The sequence below is a fragment of the Ischnura elegans genome, chromosome 9, assembly GCF_921293095.1.
Source record: "Ischnura elegans chromosome 9, ioIscEleg1.1, whole genome shotgun sequence".
NCBI classification, from domain to species: domain Eukaryota; kingdom Metazoa; phylum Arthropoda; class Insecta; order Odonata; family Coenagrionidae; genus Ischnura; species Ischnura elegans.
This window is the reverse complement of record NC_060254.1, coordinates 64,242,833-64,263,270: the sequence shown is the minus strand read 5'-3', so window position 1 is coordinate 64,263,270 and position 20,438 is coordinate 64,242,833.

Sequence of the window (20,438 nt, the reverse complement as noted above, 5' to 3'; positions counted from 1 at the left end):
GGCACATATATTTATATTTATAATTAAAAAAAAAATATTTGCTTAAGAAATCTTCTCTTGGACCGTTTTATTCTTGTAAAAATCCACGGAATTTTTATGGTATTTGACACTGGCTTAATAAGTCGTAAGCCTAAATTGCAGGAGTTAATGTGTATTCGGTACACTGAATCGAATTGTAAGATGATGAAAATAACGGTCCAGTTATTTGAAATGAGTATTCTTGTTAGAACTATACCAAGATTCTTCATGAGATGCCATGTATAAAATGACAGTATGATCATGGCAAATTGCGCAATGTACAATAAAATGTGAAAAAAATTAAATCCAGTATAATAAAAGCATTATATTAGCATAAAGATTTACTTACCAAAAACTGTTGCATTTAACCTCATTTTTTTCATAAAATATAATTATGCTAATATCGGAAATAATTGTGGATTCGAAATATTCCCCACTCTATGTTATTATGGAAATTCAACGGAATACAGGCAGATTCGTCAATCGCACAAATGGAGCATCATATAAAAAACACCGTCCTCGCCACAGCACATTCAGCAAAAATTGCAAATCCATAGCATACGATTATAGAAAACTGACGGAAAAGTTTTCATTTAAATCAAAAATACAAACTTATATTTTACATTCAGCGGATGTAAAAAACATTATACTGCATAAACCTAGTTCATTAATTTTAGATAAAATAAAGCTAGTGTTAGCCGCACAACAAGACCAAATAATGGAATTGAATGATTAATCAGAAACTGAAACTAAATCAGTTTTTCATATAGGGAAGGGAATAACAAAGGGAAGCAACATTAACCCAGCTAAGTTAATTTGAATCAATTGCACACTAAACAAATATTGAATTTTGCAAATTAGAATTCAGTACAATGAAATTAATTAAAATCATTCCACATTGCAATGAGTAATGCCATTTGCGTCAAATTCAATTTAGAAAACAAAAATACTAAATTAAAATGGAACAAAAGATTGCCAAGTTCTGAATTAAAATCGAATTCTCTGAAAACTTCTTTCACCGTAATTATGGTTTACCGCAAAACCCCTTCCTCGTATGGATAAGTTGTATATCGTGCAAGCGTATAGTATCGCGCATCGTAGTATAAGCGTTAATGAAGTCCTAACGTTTTTCTGCTCTTTCTTTTTTTAAGAATCGCCATACTTTTTATTTATCAATGCTCTACTCTTTGAAACTGCTTTTAAAAACCTTTTTTTTCGTTCAAATCAAGGCACGACTGCATTTGTGTATTCTTGTTTGAACGTGAATTTGAATCAAATGATTAATAAAATAACTTTTAAAAAAATGACAGATAAGTGACAATAAGTGTTTATAATTTATGCAATTTGTCCTAACGAGGAATGGTAGCTGACAGCTGCGCTGAACTATTACAATATATAAAATGCGTGAAAATTTACGTCTCTTATGCTCATTTATATTTCAGCAATTACTCATTTTCTTGGCTGTATAGTTATGTAACCTAAGAAGTTTAGGCTAGTAGAGGGCACCACAGAAACATAGGTGTGATGGAATATGAAGTGATAATGGAAAGGCAATAAGCGTGTAAGAAACCATCTCGAAAAAAGGTGCAAACCATGACTCTGAGACCGGCGAGGGAGAGGAGATATTGAGGATATTTTCTTTGCAGAATGAGTGAGGTATAAGTATATCGTGAGAAATGGGCGATGATGGTGATGACGCGCTGGAAGGAATCTAGGTTTGATTCCCACTCAAGATTAATTACTATCTTTGGTGGTTAATTCTAATTTCTCTCGATCCAATTCCTTAGTTAACGTAATGGTCAACGTTGATACCCGGAAATCCGAAGGCACATGGTCCTCATGGTCTTATGGTCCAGGGGAACATTTTCCCAATGCTATATAACTTTATTTTTAACATTATAGAAAGAAAAAATTATTAGTGCAATGTAAAAGCACATTAATAAATTTACAATTAGTGGAATTTCAGAGTTACTTTACTTTTGATTGTGCTGAGTCGATTCCATTAAGTCTCACCAAAGGCAACGAATTATATTTAGTTTTGATGTTGTTCTAGCCAACATATGCATACGAGATAGATATCACAATGTAGGTACATACCAATTCCCAATGGGCATTCCAGTAACTGGAATATATCTTTTGCTCCAAATTTTTTTCCCAGATTTTTCTTTTGCAACGTTAGTATAGATAGAAACCTCGTTGAAACTTACGACAACAGTTTTGCTATCATTATAGTAAATATCACCACTTATACCACACATTATACACTATATACATTATATATACCACAAATATGGGTTATGCACATAGTTATTGACATAGTGTATATAGTGTTTATATATACAATATATACAACACATATATTGGTTTTTCAGTAAACAAAAATACTCCTAAATTCTTTTAGATTCCCAATTTAAAAATTTAGAGTTGTCATTGAAAACTTGAGGGGGAAGTGAAACGATGGCAAAATATCATTACAAAATTATCGAGGGAAAAAAGAAAATATTTTCCGGACGCCTTGAATTATCCCGTGTTAATTCCCTGCAATCCCAGGGAGTAAGGTACTGAGTTTAACAGCCGGACAAGAGAGCAGAGCGGTAGAAAGGGCGCTGCAATATGAGGAGATAAAGGACGGGCAAGGACCGTGTAAAGGGGGAGGCACCCATCCGAAAGGAGTCCCTGAGGCCGACAAGAGACGTGGAGAGGACCCGGGGAAAGTTGCTCCGTGCTTTGCAGAGAAGGATAGCGAGGCATACATCATGGGAAAACGCGATGACGATGGTCACGTTCGTAAGGCAAGGAAGCCAGGTAGGCCGGGCCGTAGACTCAGCTTTTAGGTCGTCCGGGAGACGAAAGACCGGGGAGGCCCATGTCACCTGGCCAACCTACCCTTTTTGCATGCAGTGGGAGTGAAGGTGTTTAGGACATGGGGTTGCTAAGGTGGACAACTGTATTAGACTGCTCCGCCCGGGACAAAGCGATGGAGGAAGCAAAGACGATGCATGTGGTCCAGGTGTTCAGAAAGGAAATTCGTCTCCGCCATAAAGGGGAAGGCTTAGACGGGCCTGGGACCATGAGGTGGGAGTGATGTAGAGGAGTCATGAATTTGAGGGTTACAGTCCCTGGGTGGACGTGAGGTGTCTTTGAGGACAGTTGTTTCTCGCCAAACCATAAAGCACCACGAGAGGTACAATTCGATTACTTGTAATCATTCCCTTTCCTATATTAAATCGCACAACGAATTTCCAAAATTCTATCTTGGTCACTTCGTTTCACTTTTGGAGCACACTGGCCTAAAAAATTTAAAAAATTGTTTTTCTGCAGCTATTTTTATTAAAAAATAATATAAAATATTACCTCCTTGTCACTAGTTTTGTTATTTTGGACATTTTACTAATTTCTAGTGGTAGTTGTGTTTCTTTATTTAAAAATAGTTTTCAAATTATTTCTTGGTCACTGCATATTATCTCTGGAACAATATGCCCGGAAACGCAAACAAATAGTCTTTCTGCTGCTAATTTAAAGATGGCATATCATTATATATTACAGTATGACTACCAATGATGTAATTTTTCACATTGTAGTAATTTCTTAAAGTATATAAGTTTCTGCACTGAATATTAGTATTCTGGTGCAATTATTCTATATTTTCTCGCTAAATTACAAAGCAACACGAGAGGTACAATGGAGTAGTTAGAATCATTCCCTCGTCCGACCGCACCTTGAATATGCAGCGAGTGTATGGGATCCAGTGCAGATAGACTTAATCCGCGAGCTGAATAAGATACAAAGGAAGGCTGCGCGTTTCGTCAAAAACCGCTACGGGCGTACTGACAGTGTTACCCAGATGTTAAGCGAATTAGGCTGGGAGCCGTTGGAGACTCGGAGGCTGCGCGCTAGGCTTAGATTGCTTGAACAATTAAGAATGGATATATTTAAGAGCGACACAGAGAACATAATCTTAGAGCCACACTATATTTCCAGGTCCGACAGAAGCGATAAATTAAGAGAGATTTTTAGCCGAACGGATAGATATAAGAATTCGTTTTTCCCCCGAACAATAAAGGACTTTAATAAACGCTTGTCCCAACCTCGTTAGAGCACTTCTTTTTTTTTAATAGCTGTAAACGGCTGGTGTCCTAACACCCCCTGCCACACGCCTTTTAGGCGGCTTGCGGGGTATTATGTAGATGTAGATTTCCAATAATTTCATCACCCAACGAAACTCAAAAATTCTATCTTAGTCATTGCGTGTCCCTTCTGGAATACATTGCCTGAAAACAATAAAAAATTGTTTTTCTACTACTATTTGTAAGATGAAATAACATAATATGTTACCTTCTTAACACTAATTGTTTTAGGCACTGTAATAATTTAAAATTGTACTTGTGTTTGTATATTTAGCCAAAGTTTTCTAGTTTTTTCTCGGCCACTGAATATTATCTCAGAAACATTCTGACTAGAAACAAAAAAAAATTGTTGCTCTGTCGCTATCTTTAAAATAAAATATCACAGAATGTTACTTCATGACCGCAAATGATGTAAATTTGCACATTGTAGTAATTTGTAGAAGTGTTTGTGTTTCTGTAGTAAATAATGGTATTCTAGCGAAGTTCTTGCATTCTTTATCGTTAAACTATAAGGCACTACGAAAGGTACCATTCGAGTACTTGGAATCCTTCCATTTCCTATATTGCATAGCACAACGAAGTTCCATAATAGTGTCCAGGTCACTGCGTGTCACTTCTGGAACACACTAGCCTAAAACACTTAAAAAATTGCTTTTCTGCTACTATTTTTTAAGATGAAATGGCATAATATGTTAACTTCTGAACACTATTTTTTTATTTTTGATATTGTAGTTCCTTCATGTAATAGTTGTGTTTTCATATTTAATATTAGTATTCTAGTGCAGTTACTCTTTTTTTTTGCTTTAAGAAAAAAAACTTATGCAGAAGAATTTATAACATGAAATTACATGAATTTATCAGCACCGTGAAGGGAAATGGGGTTGAATCAATATGCCTTCAGAATTATTACTTATAAATGTATCATAAGACTGTAAAATAAAATTAAAAGTAAAAAAGAGCTTGTTTTTCCTCTTTCAATTATTACTCAGCTCCTTAGATTCACTGCAAAATATTGAAAACTGTACGAGAAATAGACTACCTACACTTCGTAGTAGTACGACCAAAGTAAAAAATGATTAATTTTTGACGTTTATTTCCATTTTGTCATCGCCGTTACATTGTATATCACGCATGGCAATTTGATACAATTTTCCAATATTGCATTCTGGCTTCATGATCTTCGTGATTACATTTACGTGATTCTTGTGTAATTATAATTCATACATTCCTTATAACATGATATGGACTATTTTTTGCGACAAAAACTGCTGTATGACACTTAAACACTAATTACACAACGATTTACCCAACTTTTGAATGGATTTACAAAATTTCTGCACACTTAATCGAGAAAATCGGACCCATTACTTCATATTCATTGTGTTCATTCTGCTTACTCCCATTTCTATTGCCATTGGCATATGCAAGTGCATTTAATTGTGATGTTACACTAATACGATACTTCCAAAATATATTTGTGGGATGTATTGGGAGCACAAGCCACTGCAGTTACTACATCTTACAAAGATTGACGAAATAATCATCACATGAAAGTGCCATCCATGCTTCGCGTTTTAGTGCAACGTTTTTACAACTCGAGTGTTCATATCTGGTAGGCATTCGTATTTTAAATTAATTACAATCCAAGCCCCGGGTTATCAAATTTCCAGTTGGATTATTTTGATAAAAGGTGCATTAAGTGATCGTTTGGTGTAAATAAATTCACGTGAAATTGGTTACGATGCTAAAAAAAATTAGTTTCAAAAGGGATGCAATTAGGAATTTTTTCAGGATAAACGAAAGCATTTTGGAATGACTGTATTTTTTTCTCAGAGAAGGGTTATTTTCTCTCCAAATTAACTTGCAGCAATTTCAATTCAGTCTATTTACATCGGTCGTAATTTGGTCGGAGTACATTCTCATGACCTAAATTTTCTCGTTTTTGTTGGCTTTTATTGGATGTTTGAAGAATCAACAACGAAGAGAGTCCTCCGTGTTCGGATATTAATTGCAAGTTGATCAACCACTCCTGTTTCATTTAAACCGTATAATGCTATTGATGGAAGAACGAAATTGGATAGGTTTCAATTGAAATTAAATACGGTTTAGCAGCTTTTCGCATACCTAATTCTTTGAATAATCTGGTAAAGTAAATATTCCAAGCCCTAATAATATCAATAACGCCAAATGACTGAACGCCTATTATCCAGTGCCACACAAAAAATCGAATTCCATTTATACGGAAAATCTAATTATATCATTCTTTTATCACAATTATCACTTCAATACCATACGTATCTTAGTATATTGATTATTATTGTACAAAGTGGATAAGTGTCATGATGTTACTCCAATAATTTTTTAATGTACTACTGGGAATTTTTCTTGAAATCCGTAGCTTAAAAGGAAATGAACTTGTCTAATGACAAGTGTCATCCATTTTTATAATATGTAAACTTATGGAATGGATTTGGCTATTAGGAAAAATATAATTTTGCATTCTCCATACCAAATAAATCGGCTTTTCAAAAAAATGCCATTCATAATAAGGAATTTGCAAACAAAAAATCAGTTAGCGTCAATGTTTACCATTAATGATAATAGAATAATGTACCAGCAACATTTCATCATTCATCTGTAGTGCTAAAGAAAATACAATAACAATTACTTACGAGAAGCCTTTTGTGCCTCTTTTCAGCACGGAACTAATTTTAACCTTTCAATGACCATGTAGGTACCTGAAAGGAAAAATTCCTTAATGTTTTCTTAAGGTAAACCCCAACTCTATTTTGCTTAATTATATTCTAAATATTTTCATACGTTATTTTCACATAATTACAAGTATACGATTTATTTCATTTTTAGAAAACGTTAATAGCATCCTTAAATAATAGCCTTCACTAATTTAGTGTACTTGCCCGAAAGCGGTCTACTTGTGAAAAAGGAAGTCATACTTATAAGCATTAATTAATTCTGCTATCATTGTCCCAATGATCGTGTAATATCTGCTTTGATTACCGACATAAAATCTGGAAAATTAATTCAATTAATCTAAGAAATAGCACAAAAATGGATTACTTTTAGACATTAACTAAATATTTTCCATTTCATTGAGTAAGGTCATATTTTGCATAATTGAATTATTTTAGATTAAATCAATTCAATTTCAACGACTCCATGAAGACAAGAATTAATGAAATATTACTCGTAAATTAATATGAGTCGCTTGGTTATATTCTGCTATCCGTTGGATAAGCATAAATAGGGCGCAATTTTTCAATATTTGGAAATAATACCACCCACAAAGTGCAAATCATACATATTCATGTATGAATATAATTTTCCTTTTCACGGAATTAAAAAAAGACAATTCATTTGGAAAAATCTAGTGATGAAGCGAACGGGTTAGTCTTTCTCTTTTTATTCGAATGTCTTTTCATTACATAACTTTGCTTGTTCATTCCCTGTAACGGCATATCCCTAAAACGAGTTCCAAATGGCTTGGCTTCGCTCCAAAAGTTGGATTTACCAGCAAAAATCGGATTGTGACTTTTATGTTTCCCGAGAGGGGTAAAAGGGAATGAAAGGAGAGGGATGGGAGTGCAGGCATGAGATAGGGTTAGGCTAGGAGCGGTAGGGGTAATAGATGGCGCGAGAAGAATCAGGGGTAGTTGGGGGGTGAAAAGGAGGAGAATTTGGAAGAGGGTGAGGCCATCGGCCTAAAAATCCACCCTCATAAAACATGTCGTTTGGCAAGTGGATCCAGAACTGGCTAATAAATATCATGCCGCCTAATAACGCACGCTAGAGAAGGAAGGGAGAGAAAAAAATACAACGAAAAGGTTGGACGTAATGGGAGAAGGACCAGTAAATACTTTGAGCGCATACCTTTTACCGCGCCTTCAACCAACCGAGCTATTAACGTTGATGCCGAAATTCCTTAAATGTCACTCACATTTCCTTCTCCCCTCTCCCTTTAAGCTCGTGATAAAGAAACTGCTAGCTGTAGAAATGCCACCTTCATCTGATAAAACACCTTCTCTTACGATGTCATCATTCTAATTTTAACATTTACGTTAGGAGAGCGTGAGTGAATGAATCAAGTTTATCTCTTCACACTCCGCGTTCCTTTGTTTAAGCCCCCCACTTATTTTTACTGCGCATGGAGAAGGGGGTAATGAAGCCGACGGGAAATGTTGCATTCTCCTCGGATGTTTACCTAGTATTTTTTTTATTTCCCGCCGCAGCTCTTTTTAAGTGGCACCTCGCTCGTCTGGTATCAATCACCTCCCCCTTTTCTCGTGAGGCTCCGATGCACGGAGATGGTCCCGGGTGAGCGTTGCACGTACGAAAAATGCACTCTCCTCCTCCCGCATGCACTCTTGAGAGCTTCCCGGGACAAGAAGCACGGCGCCGCGTCGCCATTTAGCCCCATATCTCTCCGTCGCTCTCTCCGAACTGCATTTTTGCCTCTCACACAACGCCTGCTGGCCTCGACACTTTGTGTAAGACCTTTGCAGGTATTCACACCAAGGGGAATGGGATCGGGTAGGTCCGGTGGCCCTGGGACGATAAAAGATTTTAATCAATGCTACGTAGAACTTTGTTAAGGTCGTTCTACACAGGGCACGGAACTTCTCAGGTTAGAATTACTTTCTAAAATGGCGCAAAATTGCACGAAAATACGAACAATATTAGAACAGGTACTATTTTGCCATCTCACGTCCACGTACTCTCGTATGTGTGCTAGCAATCGCCGCTTTACACGACGCAATTTTGACTGCGCCTTGGTACGCACTTCACATTTTGTAAGTACGTGTAAAAAGGCCTTTAGGGCTTACGGGTTTTCCACCACGTGTGGTTTTGGCCAAATTATCCCAACGTTTCGACGGCTTAGTCTACCAAAGTCTTAAAGTGTATAATTCTTTTCCGAAACGAAATACCAAAAAGAATTTGGCTTCAGATTCTACTGAAAATAATTCTACCCTTGAAGGCGATGATAGACTCAGCTGTCGAATCGTTCCGGCCAATCACCCAAAAATACACCCGATGGGAAAACCAAAAATTATTCCTTCAAATATATACCGGGGAAAGCTGAAATTCTCTTATCTTTTTATTTATTAACAACTGGTGTCCTTATTCCTTCGCCAAACGCTTATCGAGGCGGTATAGTTACAAGGTGTGGAAGTAAAAATGCAGGACATCGTATTTATAGGTAACTGATAACGACTCTCCCGGACGGTTGAGAGCAACCGGGAAAAGAATCACGACGCCGCGTCGCTATTTAGCCTAATGTCTCTCCGTCGCTCTTTCCGAACTTTTTTTGCCTCTCGTCCTCTCAAACAACGCCTGGTAGCCTCGACACTTTGCAAAAACCATTGCAGGTATCCACGCGAAGGAGGAACTTTTCAATGAAAAGTCTTACACCTTAGCTGGGACTCGAACCCGGTCCTGTCAACTGCCGATCAGTTATGGTACTAATTGCCCAAACTTACCAAGAGATCTTACCAAGCTTACTAAGCCACTGACGGAGATAAAAACGATAATTAGTCGCAATTCAACGGCGTGGGTTTTTTTTCAAAGCACTGCTTAGAATAAGAGACAGCAAGGAATCGTGTTCATGAGTTTCTCATTTAAATGCAAAGTCGTTTTAATCTAGAGTGAAATTAAATCTTTCTGCTTTGTTGGGTTCCGAACCTGGATCTCAAAATTGCTACCATTTACTCCACGAAGCTATATTCCTTAAAGTTAATTTTCAGAGTGAAAAAGGTTTACTGAACAAGGTTTTAAGCGTCTCAGGTGCACGTTGTGGCACAGAGGACGGATGTGGAGTGTACTAAAAAACTACTTGAGAAAAAATCCATTCTTTGTCGCTATTTAACGGCGGAAATTTTCCAAAGAGAAAAATTTCCAAATTTTCCAAGTGACTTCTTATGACAAGTTACTTAGTGCGGAGCCTAGTCCACGGATGCAAGTTGTTTTCACCTAGAGTGAAATTTACCATGAAGAAATCATTTGGCACAGCAGGGACCTTTCCAGGTGCTTTGTTTCCCCCTATAACCATCCCCGCTTCCACATGGGGGACTGATTCGGCTGGGCCCTACATTACAACGTCGCTCTCCTCGTAGTTTTGCCTCTCACTTGACGCCCGCTTGCCTAGACGCCTTGCGTAAACCCTTTCCAGGCAATTTGCCTCCATCAAATCCATCCCTGCGTACACGTAGCGGGGTAGGTTGGTTAAAAAAACACAAGGTGAGGAAATGGTATTGGGATTTTTGTGACCTTGGTTCAATTGAGTTCCCAAGTATAGCTCAAAAATTTATATCAAACCAAAAAACATTTTAAGGTCCTGCACCGGCGTCAAATTATGAAAAATATATATTAAATGGTAAAGCACCCGCGTATGTTCACGTTGCAAGGAAATGGTGATGGGTTGAATGGAATTTTTATTTGTTAGTGAGGCAGTTGTTCTCTGAAATCGGTTACGTGTCCATATGATAAGGGAGTATCAAGGGTTATAAGTAGGCAACTTAAGAATTTATTCGAGTTTATCAACTGAACAGAAATCGTGGTGATTGGGTGGGTGATATTTCCTTACGACACCAATTTTAGGTGCCTAGATCCGATCAAAAAGTGCAGCAGAGGCGAATATTGTACATGTATTTACTTATTCAGTGTTTCAACCCGGAGGTTGAACTGGATAGTATAAGGTAAAGCTCACTTCGAACTTAGCCATAGATTTGTGAATATAAAACATTCAGGGTAAAGCTTTCAGTTTTTTCCGTGGGCCACCTCGAACTTCGAGGATTTTTTTATGAATACCAATTTACCAGGAGACCAGTATACCAATCGACATAGTATTTGGTGGAAAATATAAAAATGAAAGAGTGGAATGGCAATTCTCGTGATGCAAGAAATTAATTTTAAGAGCTTAATAAGTCAAATTTTAGCAAACCTTTTGCCATAAACTTTTTGATTTGGCAGTCACCCTGGTGGGGAACTTCTCCCGTGCGGTATCTCTCTCAAGGGAATAGTTACCACCAAGCGGCATGGTCTAAAATTTCCCCGCTTCCCTGTTCCCTTCATCGAGTTCCCTTCCCTCCAAGACGTACCCGGAATAATGCAAAGCAACATTAGTTGGCACGCGCACCTTTAGGGCGGTAACAATTGTGTGAGAGCTCCAACTCCTACCCTCCCCTGATTGTTGCGTCCATGAGTGATGCCATTATCTAGCTGGCAAATGGAAATACGCTTCGAAGTGAGTGTTTTCTGAGCTTAGAGGCGAGTTTCTCATAAAGATATTTCTAAAAATAAGGAAACTATTTACTCTAGGCTGAGACAGACACTCCTTACGATTACCATTTTATTCCTTACCATCATATTCCATTCAATATTTTTGTTGTAAAGATCACATATGAGAGTATACAAATTTTTATCTGAAATCTATTCTACATAGGAAGGGAAAGTTACATCTTCTTCACTTAAAATTTTGTGCAGGGTTCAAAATCAGAGCGATATTGCTGAAAGAATAGGAAAACGACGGTGGTAAGCGGAAGATCAGGCAGTGTCCATTAAAGAATGAGGTGCAATCCCTGAGGAACTAAAACCCCACATAAAACACGTGCTTGGGGGAAACTTTTTTTCTGCATCCCTCCGCATATGCAGCACTGCAGCCTCGCCTCGCCTACCTAACCGAACAGCTCAATTGTTTGCTCCGTACTCTCCATCGGTTCAACCCAGCCAAACTCCTCCGTCTTCTCCCGGCTCCCTCTGCTATTCCTCACTTGCATATCAGACGCCCTTTTCCCCAGTCGTGAGCCAAAGGGTAGAACCAACAAAGGGATGCAGATTACCGCGATTTAGCCAGCGGAGACGAGACCCATTGGACCCCAGGGAAAAGGGGCTTGGATGTATTGCCCCGGGCCGGGACTTCCAGAAACGTTGTAAGTGGGAGGAAGGCCTCCACCTTGATGGTGGCGCTTGCTAACAGAACCCCGCAGGAACGGAAGGAAAAGCACTAGGTTTTGGTGGGAAGCGGGAGGATGAGAAGTGTAACGGCGAGCATGGCATGCGCAATAGTGGAGGTCGCAAAGGGTCCATTTTACCCTTGTATCCGACGCTTTTCGCACAATTATCCCCTTCATTGTGCGAGCATTATCCTCCGGTTCGTGCGATCCAGGCAGGGGCGCCGACTTTTAAAAAATATTGGGGGGGCCCATATCGGAGGTCTTGCTCCGGGAAGAGGTTAAATTCAAAGTGTGTCGCAGCACCGAAACACTATCATGATTCACACCACTTGTTTTCAGCTAACCTGCCTTCTACCGTATTAATTATTCGTTTAAATTCATTACTGAATGTTTTTTAAAAGGTAACTATCGTCAAGCATGGGGGAAAAAATTACTGATATATTTTTGTGATTTCACGAAGCATAATATAACTTAATTATTTTCTTGAATTATTGAGGGGGCTCGGCACCCCCAAACGAATCTTTGAGGGGGCTCGGGCCCCCTCAGGCCCCATGGAGTCGGCGCCACTGGATCCAGGTAACCTAACGAGACGCTTGAGGAAACCATCTTCAAAGCGGGCTTGAGCGGAGAGAACTTGTGAACATTCGGATGCAGCGAGAGGATAAGAATGAAATATAAATGCTGCCAAGACAGCGGAAACCTAAACACTCAGTTCTTCGGAGATCACTGCCTTTTTGTGTGCCTCGCAGTCCCATTTACGAATTCTAATTGTGGTAAATTCCGGGTTTATTTGAGAAATGTCCTGAAAAAGAGTGATTTGAATAAATCAAAAATATAAACCCATTCCTTTGTAATCAAATTCGTTCTCATATGTTTTTCATTGATATTTGCTGTGACAGATGTGCAGGTCAGAAGCTACCGCGCAATTAATCCATAAAAAATGTCAGCAAAATTAAGTCCAAAAATGCTCCACGAAGGAAACTGTAAATTTATATTTACATTCACCGCACTCAATAATCACAAGAATTTCTGGCTTCAACTTCGCTAAAATTATCACTTAACTACATCACGGAGGACTAACACTAAGAGGTGGCCTGTTTATTAACCCTTTTAGTCATTTCTTTAATTTCAAGTTATTTCGCTGAAATTCGTTACAAGCGACTTCTTACACTTCCTGACACCGATAGAATTAATGGATCTCATTTTATATACTCACATACTTTTTACACAGTTTTTTAAATAATGGTCAGAAAAGTACCGCTCGGACTTTAAAGCGCTTTGTTCTATCTCATCTAATATTCCCAATATAAGATAAGCCAGTGATATTTCATTTTTTTACTGTTTATTTGTTTACACTTTCATGATTTCAGCAATTTTTAGTTCAATATAACATATAGTGATACACCTATTTTTATAAGAACTCTCATACAAAACTAAGTAAAATTTACATGTGTTATCTGTAGTTAGGTATAGTAGCCTTGAAAAGAATTTCTTGTGGAATTAAGACAAGTAGTTCTTCTGCACCCTCCTCCCTCCTTCGTATGAAATATTGAGGTTAAGCGAGTTGGATACAAACGCAGACCAATAAAGGTAACTTATTTGCATATATTCGCCCTCTTGACGGATTTACCTTAGAGGTGAAATTTTGTACATTCATTTCCTGCTCACTTTTCCTCCATGAAGTATTGCCATATGAATAAAATATGTTTGTAATAGTAAAGGCTTACATTAGCTTTTGGCGTGCAAATGGTTTACTGTATGTCCACGACATTACTTCTATTAGTTGTGCACCAAACAGTAAATTATACTCTAATGACTTCTACGATAAATATTTGGGAGACAAAAATTAAATTATAATTTTAGTAATAAATACTCTTTAGATAAAAAAAAATATTTTAAAAATATGAATTTTACAACTGTAATAAATAAAGATTAACGTTTTATCAGAATCTTGGCTACGTATTACAGATACTAAAGTAGAAAGCCCAAATGCGCAAACATAGCAGTCGTACAGAAATACGAATTAAATAGGATAAATAGAAAAGTTGTTTTTTCAACGCTAATTGTACTAGCATAAAAGCTGTACATCATCTGATTCATGATGGATTTACGTAGCTAGAGAAGGTCTTTAGCAATAATACTTATTATACTACAATGTTGATACCAGAAAATGGATTAAATGATAACATACTAATTAGAGTTGAATAAGAATGAAATAACCCATCTTTTACGCTATTAAATTTGCTAAATCATATTTTCACATCTTAAGGAGCATTTTGTTGCTATAAATGTTTCCTCAAATTTTTACCTGCATGGAATTGAAGTGAGAAAAATCATTACGCGTGCACAAAACAAATTTGTGTGAAAGTATTCCCTTCACGTGTTCAGCAAAAGGTTCGGACCTAATGTTTGAAACGCAGTTAACCAATTCTTCCCAAATATTTGCTTAAAGTTAAATGCAACATCTGAGTAAGCAAATAATAATCGTAAGAGAAAAAAATAATAAGGTGAATTTGATTCTGCTTGCCGTAGGTGCAGAGTAAGGTCCAACCGCAGCAAAATGAGTACCTCTACTTGAATTTTTTTCGCATGCCCTCTTTCTGGAGCAAAAGTTCCAAATAAACATAGACTTTTTTCGTGCTTTGGAGTTCCACGAAACGCTTAATACATGAAGGACTGCCTGAGTTCCCATAAAAATTTTCTAGTTTGCTCGGCCTCTTTCATAATCTACTGAGCTTATTGGAAATCGAAATTTTTGTTGGAACATTGATAGCCGTGCATACGCACGAATATCAGGCAAACATTAATTATACGCGGCACGTTTGCGATAGCAGTTTCCGCGGGCAATAAAAATACCCCAATCGATTTCCCATCTCCATATACAGAGCTGTATTAAATTTCATTGGTTTGCAAACGGTTGAGGGTGATGAAAATGCAATGCCGGGTGTTGTTGAACGTACTCCTAGTTTTTTATCCCTATAAATTTTTTTACCAGTAACATGGGCTAGAAATGGACTAGGGTTTCCTAGTAGTCATTTTAATATTGATTTAGCATTTCACATTCCTTGGCAAAACAGGTTACGTAATCGAAAATTTGACTTCTTGTCTCGTAATTTGCAATAGTTATTCCTTTATGACAATTCCGACTGCTGAGTTTCTTTGAACATTGAGTACTGGTTTTAGGTGACACATCTAGATCATTCATTATAAATTAGCGATTTTTACCGACACGGAAAATCTATAATATTCCATTACATGCATTAAATTGCGTTAGCCCAATTATAATAAAACATTTTCGCATTTAAACTCTTGTCCTAATTATAACTGTGTACTCATTGACTGAATAAACACAACGTCTGACGGTTCAACTATATCATATTTAATAGCATATCTGAGTACAAAAATTTTGATTATTATATTAGCACTTGCATATAAGAATAATGAAAATAAACAAAAAAGATACACTGTTGCAATCACAAAAAGCAATGGAAAGCTACCCAATAATTATTATTATAGAAAAACAGTAAATTTTCTTCCAGCGAGAAACCAGTTTCAACGAAACAGAAAGAAATCCTCGGTAATGGCTATTGTAGTGTATTCATTCTTTTATGGACCACAAAATAACGAGCTCTTAAAAGTACCGTAAATACCATTATAGTGAGTAATATAAATAACCCATACCTATGTAAAAATGGATACCTTTCACCACATCCAACACCTCGATCATGCAAATTTTACGGGTGATAAGATATTGACACAATAATGTGGCTGTGCGTGCAATTTGCAATTAACCATAGAAGGTATGGTCTCCCTGGTGATGATAATCCCCGAAGGTGGCCACAAATTTTGCATTGTTGGCTCACATAAACGCAAATGAGGAATGCAAAAAGATGAAAAGATGAGTATAAAAGTAAACGATTGAAACAAAAATTTGGGAACTTAAATCCATGGTAATATCACAAACAGAAATAACTTGCTTAAAATATGGCATATTGTATAAGTAGTGGATGAGAAAAATCATTTATATTCAAGGTATAGACCACTGATCTGAATTACCGAGGAATATCCCATTGCAGTGACCAACTTAGCCTATAACTTAGCTGAAAGAATAGTGAGAAAGTTCCCGAGACAGCAAACCAACGCAGTAGCTTCGCCTATAATTGACGAGTGTTAATTAATTAATTTATTTATTGATAACTTCCCTTAACATTTTCTACGTGTTATTAGTTTTTAATGCCAAAAGTAGGAAGTTTTCCTTAGTAGCATGAAATATATATTATAGATGAAATGGCGAAAGTTACAAGGGGTATAGGAAAAAGATGAAAATAAGTTCCTAAAACATTAGAAGAAAGTAACATGAAATTATCAAGAAAACCATCATACCCAAGGAATACCACACTTGTACATCTACAAGCCTACATCTACCGTAAGGAGGTATTCGTACCAAAGAGATGACTAAGAATCCATTAATTTATTTTTTACAGTGATAAATCATCCCACCTTGATTCAACTCCAAGTTTTAGACCCAAAAAATTGAAAAGCATACCTACATGTGAGGGGATATTTTACCTAATATGAGCAAAGTATGCAACTCCGCTATTTTTGGCCTCATAAAATGTTATTAATTGAAGAGATTTAGAAATGTATGTTCTGTGAGAGGGATGATAAGACGTTTCATACAAGCGAGGAGACGAATATTCGTGCAACTAGGACGAAACTTGATTTAATCAAGTAGCTAAGTGCTAATGTTCCGCGTTAACATTTGCGAATCTCGAGCACCTTGGCGAGAAACCCATGAGGCATGATTCATGGCACCATAAATTCTCTAGCTAACATCGCGTTGTATTTTTCACTTTCCCCTCACATCGCCTGCGTCTCACAACGTATATTCGCCATTACACCTTCCAGCTCTCATGACATAAATACAAAATACACCTTCCTTAGGAATACATGGGGCTCCGAATATGGATCGTGAAGATTCATTGTTTCCCTATCCTTAATAGTTTGAAGATTTTAAGGATAGCACCAAAAAATATTGTTTTACCCCAATTCGTATATACATTTGATACATTTGAACCATGTCAGCTACAGTGTGGTTGTTCTAGTATTTAGGTTAGCATTGGATAATATGGTAGAGCATAATTAATATGTGAAGAAGTGAGGTGGACTAAGCTTATTTCTATTAAAATATCTTGTTAAGGAATCCAACTTCTATTAGTGGCACAAAAATCTCTTAAAATTAATAGAATTTTCATTTACTATTTGCACGAAAGAATGGACCCTATATCGCACGGCATTGTTTTATGTTTCATTTCTCCCTTCCTGGGTAACATGAACTTCTATTCATCAGCATTGAACGTCTCGTACACCCTTTCCGCTTTCACCTCTCTCATGTTATCCTTCTACAAGCACTTTCAACCACTCACACTCAACCCCACCAACCCACTTTGCACTAGCTGCACTATTTGGAAAATTCACCTCATTAAAAATGTACTCACAATATATATTTGGTCAATCATTTTTCGTTGATATAATTCTAATTGAATAATATATATAAGATATAATCGAATTGATTCGAATTACACCCTACTTGCTACCTTAGTGTTTAATAACTACCTTATTTACTACCTTTCTGTTTTGGGTCACTTTTATCGGTCGTAAAAATGCATTGCGGCAGCGTAATAATATTTCACCGGAGCTCTTTGAGAAATAAGAATTTGAGCATTCTCCTCGTATTAAGTGCTTTCATATCTAATCCATCAAACTATTTTTATCTAAACTGGAAAAGCTAACATCCATTTTTGACAAACTGTGCGAAATTACCATCAACTAATTTACTTCTCAGACTTTAATCTGAGGCATACTTTCTAATATCACGGTGGGCTCTGATTAGTAGATAGCAGCAATTTGGTGTCTGTTTCAATTATTTCCCCTAATCTTGAATCATTACCGCGAAGAATTCCGTTCCATTCGTCCTTCCTGTCATCACATCTCAAATCTAAAATCCTACATAAAGATCCTTTCCTTCCACCGCCAACATCCCACCGCAGCTTTCCACTTCCCAAATCTATCTCTATTCGGAAAATATATCTCAATCAAAAGATGCCTTATAGAACATACTTTGGCCATGTTTCAGATAATATATGACCTGCGTTTGAGACTTATTATTATTATTGTTGCCAGCAACTCCAGCTGATATCCAAAGTATATTACAGCAATCAAAAAATAAATGCCCAGGGCACGATAATATAAGAATGATCGATCTCAGTTGTAAACATGACATCATTGCTGCAACAACCCACTGGATAAACAAAAGCATAACTGAAGGTAAATTACATAACGATTTAAAGTTAGCGGTAATCAGACCGATATATAAACAAGGAAAGAAAAACGACACAAACAATTATCGTCCCATTTCTATTCTACCCTCCTTGGATAAAGTCATAGAAAGATATTTTGCGGTACAATTAATTAACTTCATAGAAAAATTCAACATTATCACTAAACATCAATATGGGTACCAAAGAAATAAAAGTGCACGATCGCTTCTGGAGTACTTCAGTGAAGATGTACGGAAAAGCCTAAATAAGAACTGGTCCGTTCTCGCTGTATATATCGACTTCACTAAAGCTTTCGATACTATCGATATCAACATCCTTTTAAAAAAACTGGAACGATGTGGAATACGAGGAATACCGCTTACATGGTTAGAAAGCTATCTCACCAATAGGAAATTACTTGTAAAATTATTTGAACATAAGAGCACGATTAAATCTGTCACCTCTGGTGTGCCACAAGGCTCTATATTAGGGCCAATACTCTTCTGTATATATGTAAACGACATACCAGAATATATTAATCATTCTAAAATATATATGTATGCTGATGATATAGCGCTAGTTTCAATCAGCAAATCTTTTGAAATGGCTAAGGAAAAAATGCAACAGGATTTCTATGCGATACAGTGCTGGTGCCATGACAATAAATTAGTAATAAATGATAAGAAAACGGTAACCATGCAATTCCGAAATGCCAAGGCAACGAGAAAACTAATAAAATTAAGATTTCATACGCATTTATGCCTTCATACTGGTAACCCTGGCCATAAAAAGAGTAACTGTCATTTATATTCCTGTTCATTTATTTCCCAAGTCAACTCCTTTAGATATTTAGGATTGACCGTAGACGAAAATTTTGACTTCAGTGAGCATATTAATCACTTGTGTAATAGACTTAGATGTATTTTGTACCAACTATATTGTGTGAAATATACCTTACCAATTAAATGTAAAAAAATGTTGTACTTAAGTCTCGGTGAAGCAGTACTCAGATATGGTTTAACGATCTGGGGCTCCACAAATAAAACCCTGTTGAGAAAGGTGGAAAAAATCCAAAACAATATGGTATTACAATTGGATCCAAGAGAAAGAAATGTCTTTAAAATTTACAAAAATCTAAACATGCTTCCAATACGCGATTTATTACACTACATATTAATAACGGACAACTATTTTAACAATAGCTACAAAACTGTAAGAAATGTAACACACGATATAGGACTCCGAAGTACTAGAATATATAATGTACCTAGTTTCATCAACGCTCACGGGAAAAGAACCTTGGAACACGTAGTTCCTAAATTGTTTAATACGCTACCACAAAATTTGCAATCAATAGAAAATATTTCTCTACTAAAAACGCGTCTGAGACATTGGTTACTAGAGAAATATAATGATACCGATATATGAGAATTATGTTTGCTTATGTGATAATACATTTATTTCTTTGTCTTGTAGGTATGTTAAAAATATGTTATGTTATGTACACATGTTAAAAATTTAATGGCATTATACTACTAAAAATGTTAAACATTGTTTTGTTAAAAACTAATCTAAATTTATGGTTTAAACATGTATAAATAAAGATACATATATTTTGTCTTTATTTTGTCACATATATAATTTCTTTCTTCCAATACGAGAAATATCTCAAATGCAAACACGTTATATATTTAAAAAAAAATTTAATACATATATTCCTATAATGTTAATGTGTATTTATGTATGTACTCTTGCTCCCTAATAATTTTATAATATGTTTTTGGCAATAGTGGAAACATTATTAGTGAGAATTCATGTTTGCTAATGTGATAATACATTTCTTTTCTTTTTTGCTTAAAGTTATAACCTTTTCTGCTACCATTTCTAATCTCTGCCATTAAATTTCTTATATTATAAAAAAGTCTATTGTTAAAACATTTTATTACATTATAGTGCTAAAAATGTTAAACATTGTTTTGTTAAAAATTAACCTAAATTTATGGTTT